Source organism: Vespa mandarinia, chromosome 21 (genome assembly GCF_050613455.1).
Source record: "Vespa mandarinia isolate Hongniang chromosome 21, ASM5061345v1, whole genome shotgun sequence".
NCBI classification, from domain to species: domain Eukaryota; kingdom Metazoa; phylum Arthropoda; class Insecta; order Hymenoptera; family Vespidae; genus Vespa; species Vespa mandarinia.
Window position 1 is genome coordinate 2811743 of NC_140830.1, and position 5758 is coordinate 2817500.

General features: G+C 39.0%; 1 long non-coding RNA gene across 1 annotated transcript; it reads right to left on the reverse strand.

Moving 5' to 3' along the window:
* Positions 1–32: 32 nt before the first annotated feature.
* Positions 33–3507, reverse strand: LOC146872321 (uncharacterized). Its single transcript, XR_014983469.1, has 3 exons — positions 2654–3507; positions 569–710; positions 33–342 (listed from the first exon to the last, which is right to left on the reverse strand). It is a non-coding gene; the product is annotated as an uncharacterized LOC146872321 (long non-coding RNA).
* Between the last annotated feature and the right edge of the window lie 2251 nt (positions 3508–5758).

Consider the following 5758-nt stretch of genomic DNA (forward strand, 5'->3'; position numbering starts at 1 on the left):
TCCTCCTCCACCTCCTCCTCGACCTCCACCGTCGTCGTCGTCGCCGCCGCCACCACCACCTCCGACGCCTCCTCCCCCGCCACCACCAGCAGCAGCTCCGCGTCGGGCGGGATGACGCCGGAGGTCACACCATCCTACCTCCTCCTCCCCCGCCCCTCCAGCGAGCTCGCCACGGGCCAACCGAGCCGTGCCTGGAGCCCTCACGACCGATCTGCCTCTGACAACCTCCTGCCCCCGCGACTCGACGGGGGCCTCCACCACATCACACTTATACCCTAAACCACCCCGACGACACTTTTTCCTTTACTCGACGACACACTGCCGATATCTAAACACTTCTTTCTGTTCGAAAGGAGGAGGAGAAGAGGTCAGAGCGAAAGAGCGAGAGCGAGAGAGAGGGAGAGAGTGAGAGAGAGAGAAAGAGAGTGAGAGTGAGAGAGAGAGAGAGAAAGAGAGAGAGAGAGAGAAAGAAAGAGAGAAAATAAAAATGATAAAGGAAAGAATGAAAGAAAGAAAATGGAATAATAGAAGAAAGAAAAAAAAAAAAGATGGACCGTATTAAATTCACCTCTCCCTCCCTCTCGCTCGCTCTTTCTCTCTCTCTCACTCTCTCTCTCTCTCTCTTTCTCTCCTCTCTCTCTCTCTCTCTTCCTCTCTCTTTCTCTCTATCTCTAATTTTCTTCTTCCAGTTTCCAACTTTTATCTTCTTTCTGTAAACACAATATATACGTTGGAATTTGTTATTAGTTCTCTTCAATCGGTATATATATACATACATATATATATATATATATACAAATATATATATATATAAAATTTCGATATAATTTCTAATTAGTATATCAAAGTAATCGTTAACATACAGCTTACTCGACGTTACACGCTCTACTGATACTACCGACAGAGACGATCTCTATCGAACGTGTCCTATAAAGTTTACCTTTTTTCAAACCATTCCCTCTCTCTCTCGCTCTCTCTCTCTCTCTCTCCAATTCTATATCAACATCTTATCCTACTCAGTTTCTCCTCGTTTCGTCCTAACACCCTTCAGCATCCAATGATATTCGAGGTTTGTTTTGATTTCGTCATCGTTCCAATCGCGAATATTACCCCGTATTTATTTATTTATATATATATATATATATATATATATATATATATATATATATCATCGTATCATGAGGAAGTTATTTCAATGTCAAAATGTCGTTGTCTAGATACTTTATAAATTCGTTTGAACATTCTAAATGAATGATTCTACGATCTTTTTCGTAAAAATGATTAATCCTTGCACGAAGATTTTCAATAGCAATCTAACGCAACTATGTAACTACGTATCCGGCGGTGTCTTGAATCGTAGCGTTAAAGAGAGAGAGAGAAAAAGAGAGAAGAGAGAGAAACGACGTATAACGTTACATAAAGGTCAACGTATCTTCGATACGTTATATCACGTCGTTCGCCGACCTCGACCGTCGAGGTAGAATTCCGAAGCAGTACAACCGACTGAAGGAGGAAGGTGAAAAGCATATCCTTCGTGCTGACAGTGTTATGCGATCTCTCTCTCTCTCTCTCCCTCTCTCTATCTACCTATCTATCTGAAAGAGAGAGAAAGAGAGAGATAAATAGATAGATAGATAGAAAGAAAGAGAGAAAGAAAGAGAACGGAAGTGTGCCTGCTTTTTCTTTCTCTTTTTCTTGCCAAGGTCGAACCTCCAGTTGCTACTTTCTTAACAAAATGAAGAAAGAAAAAGAGAAAGATTGAAGTGGAATGACGATGACGATGACGTTAATAACGACGACGACGTTCAATCGAGAAAGTTGAAAAAATGAAATTGATAAAGTCAATTTCGAGTGTTGACTTTTTAATAGCTAATAAGAATAGGAAATGGAAAGCCTCGGCGCCCAAGGTATAGCAAGTTGAGGTTAGGTCACGCCGCAGATCCACGAATGTAGGGCTGTGGGTCGCGCCCGGTCGAGCTCAGCTGCGCTACGAGCTGAAGAAGAAGAAGGGTTACAAGCACCAATCGAGGATGTAACGCGCACGAACCGTTCGTCTACCTGCCTCGATTTTTTTCTCTTTCTCTTTCTTTCTTTTCTTTCTTTTTCTTTTTCTTTTTCCTACCCCCTACCCCTTGTCAATATATATATATATATATTTATATACATATATGTATGTATAATTTCTCGTATATTTCCATTACGCCCTATTACTATTCCTGTACATTTTTTCTTTGATAAAAAAAAACAAAAAAAAAACAGAAAAAAAGAAAGAAAAGAAAGAAAGGAAGGAAGGAAGGAAGGAAGGAAGGATACAATTTTTTTTTAACACCATTTTATCCTGATCTAACGATAGTGAACGTTTAGATTTAGTAGAGCGTGTACATCGACGGGTGCAAGAGCAAATTAATTGATTAATTAATGAATAATTAAAAAAGAAAAAGAGAGAGAGAGACAGAGAGAGAGAGAGAGAGAGAGAGAAAGAAAGAAAAGAAATAGAAGAAACGAAAAGGGAAAAAGCTTTAATCTTGAAGCTTCCATCTTCTTCCTCTTCTTTTCTCTTTTTTCTCTCTCCTTTTTCCTCCCTCTCTCTTTTCTATTTTCTTCTTCTTTTTTGTTTCTTTCGCGGTTAAATCACATTTCCATTCAAACTTACTGTATAACTCTTATCCCACGTAGTTTTCCACTTGTCTTCTACACAGTGAACTCGACGAACCTGTCACAAACCCGCGCGCGGACGTACGTACTTACGGTCGATCGGTCGTTCGTTCGTTCGTTCGTTCGTACGTTCGTTCGGTCGGTCGGTCGGTCGTTCGGTCGGTCGGTCGGTCGGTCGGTCGGTCGGTCGATCGGTCTGTCGGTCTATCGGTCGATCGGTCGATTCACAAAGATTCTTCTTTCTATTTTCTTTCCTTCCCCTTTTTCTCTTTTCTTTTTTTAATATATCACGATTAGGCCGGCCAACCAACCAGTTAAAAAAAGCCTCTCTTCCTCGTAGTATTTAATAATATTTGACAACGCGCACCTGAAGAAGATCTGTTTCTTCTCTCTTTAGAAATCGGGTTAGCGAAAAATTTATGTAGTTATGTCCGTATAGCGTTACTCTGCTTGTATGTATGTGTGTATGTATGTATCTTTCTATCTCTCTCTCTCTCTCTCTCTCTCTCTCTCTCTCTGTTTCTCTCTCTCTCTCTCTCTCTCTCTTTCTCTCGCTCTGTCTATCTGTCTCTATCTGTCTGTTAGTCTGTCTGTCTGTCTGTCTCTCTGTCTGTCTGTTTGGTCTTTCCTTCCTTCCTTTCTTCCTTCTTTCTTATTGGAAAACAACAATGATAATAATAACAACAACAATAACAACAACAACAACAACAATAACAGCGGCAGCAACGAGAACCAAGAGAAAAAAAAAAAGAAAAAAGGGTGTATCTTCTGTCTGACGTAGGAAGAAAACGTCGAAAGGACGTCGAAACGACGAGGTCGACGATAGCAGGGGCCGTGCTCGCGTCGACGAGGTGCTGGTAGACCGCGGCGAGCGCTACCTCGGCCCCCAGACGTCGGCCGCCCTCGTCTCAGCTCGGTTCTTCTCGTCTCCGGCGCCGTGACGTCACGCGGGGACGCGAAAATCCCGGCGGTGTCTCGTCTATCGATCGCATGCGCTCGCGCACGCGAGCGCCGTTGCGGCGCATTAGCGTGCGCACCGTACCGCACCTCATTCTCTCTCTCTCTCTCTCTCTCTCTCTCTCTCTTTCTCTCACTCTCAATCTTTTTCTCTCTTTCTCTATCTATCTCTATCTCCATTTGCTCGCTCGCTCTTTCATTCTTTATTTATCTCTCTTACACCTACGTATAGAGAGACAGAGAGAAAAAGAGAGAGAGAGAGAGAGACAAGCACGACACGTGGCTGCGCTTACCACTTTCATCTTCGTCTATTTCCTTCAATATATATATATATATATATATATATATATATATATATATATATATATATGTTATAATATCTGCTTTTCTTTATCTTTTTCTTTTTTCTTCATTTCTATTTTTTTTTCTTTTATCTTTTCTTTTCTCCCTCCCTCCCTCTCTCTCTCTCTCTCTCTCTCTCTCTCTCTCTTCTTAATCTTTCTACTTTTGTCCTAATTCGTACATTTTTTTTCATTTTGCGAAGAAAAAAATGTCTGACCATTTTCTACTTTATTTACTTTTCTTTTCGCAGGATTTTTCTACTTTCTGTCTTTATTTCCTTCTTTTGTGTTTAATAGCTCGAAAGATTGTTTTTTTTTTTTTTTTTTTTTTTTGAATGTGCGACGTACGAACAGTTACTAAAAGGTTTTCGTAGATTTCGTCAGTTTTATTTTACGAAAAGAAATCAATCGGACGAATTTGTTTCAATAGGAAATTTTCTATCCCTTATTTCTTTTCCTTTTATTTTTGTTTCTCTTTAATTCTTCCATTCTCTCGTTCGATAACATGATAGATTTTTAATAACCGTAGAAATATTATAAACGTAATTACTAAGTTTCTTGAGAAATAATCGATATCGATATATTATCCTCCTACTATCCGCGTATCGTTTAGTCAAAAGGACAATGAACTTCCGTTTCAAGGAATCTTCCTTTCCATTTGGTAGATAATCGATTAAGAACGACTTTTCGGGGAACCGTAAGCGTAAAAATTTAATTGAAATAACTTGCTCCTCCGACGTTCGAAGCCATTTTATCACGTAGCACGTGTTGGAATGTTATCGCGGATTTCATTACACGTAAGTACTTTTCGAACGATAACATCGCCGCGTTTCCGCTAATTACGTTGTTTACCAGAAAGTAGTCGTTAAGATTAAACAACGTTTCTTTAAATATATATTTATCTATATATATATATATATATATATATATATGTGTGTATGTATATATATAAATCTGTTTACCTATATATTTATTTATCTATAAATTTATTTAATTATCTATATATTCTTTAGACACTTAGCTAGATCCTATTAAAACATATTGACATTCGATCGAACGTATTTAACAATCGTGGTAAATACTTTCCCGCGAATCGCGATGTTGATTACTATGTTATCGCGACGTTTCCATATTTTAATTCCATAGGTTAATCGAACGAAATAATTTCATGCGTCATTATTTCTCCACGTCGATTTAAATATCCGAAAGAATAACCTCATAAATCATATACCGATAATAAATAGAATATGTATTCAGTTTATACATCGCGGTATATGAATTATTCGACATTTGACTATTATGAAAAATTGATAAAATCGATATTGCGCAAAAGTTATTTGTTGCTCGTTAAGTCGTTTACAATTAATACGCGTTTTTATGCATAAGCCTTGGGATTAAAAATTGTACGATCGTTCGATCATCAACTCGTATCGACTTTTAAATAAATCAACGCGTTTATGAATGAAGAGGTAAAAAAAAAAAAAAGAAAACAAAAGAAAGAAGATAAAAAAGTAACGAACAATGTCATAATGTAGGGCGAGAGTCGAACTCGAAGTTAAAATCGAAGTCGAAGTCGAAGATAGAAAAGTCGAGGTCGAAATCGAAACTAAACGTTTACGCTGACATCTGCCGGAGGGTGTAAGAATCAATAGCAAAGAAAGATACATGTATATATACGGAGAGGAAGAGAGAAAGAGAGAGAGAGAGAGAGAGAGAGAGAGAGTGAGAATCGGAGCAGAGAGAAGCTTTCACCACGTGAAAATACGAAAGCTCTTGCCTTCGGCTGTGCCATTACCGACCTACAG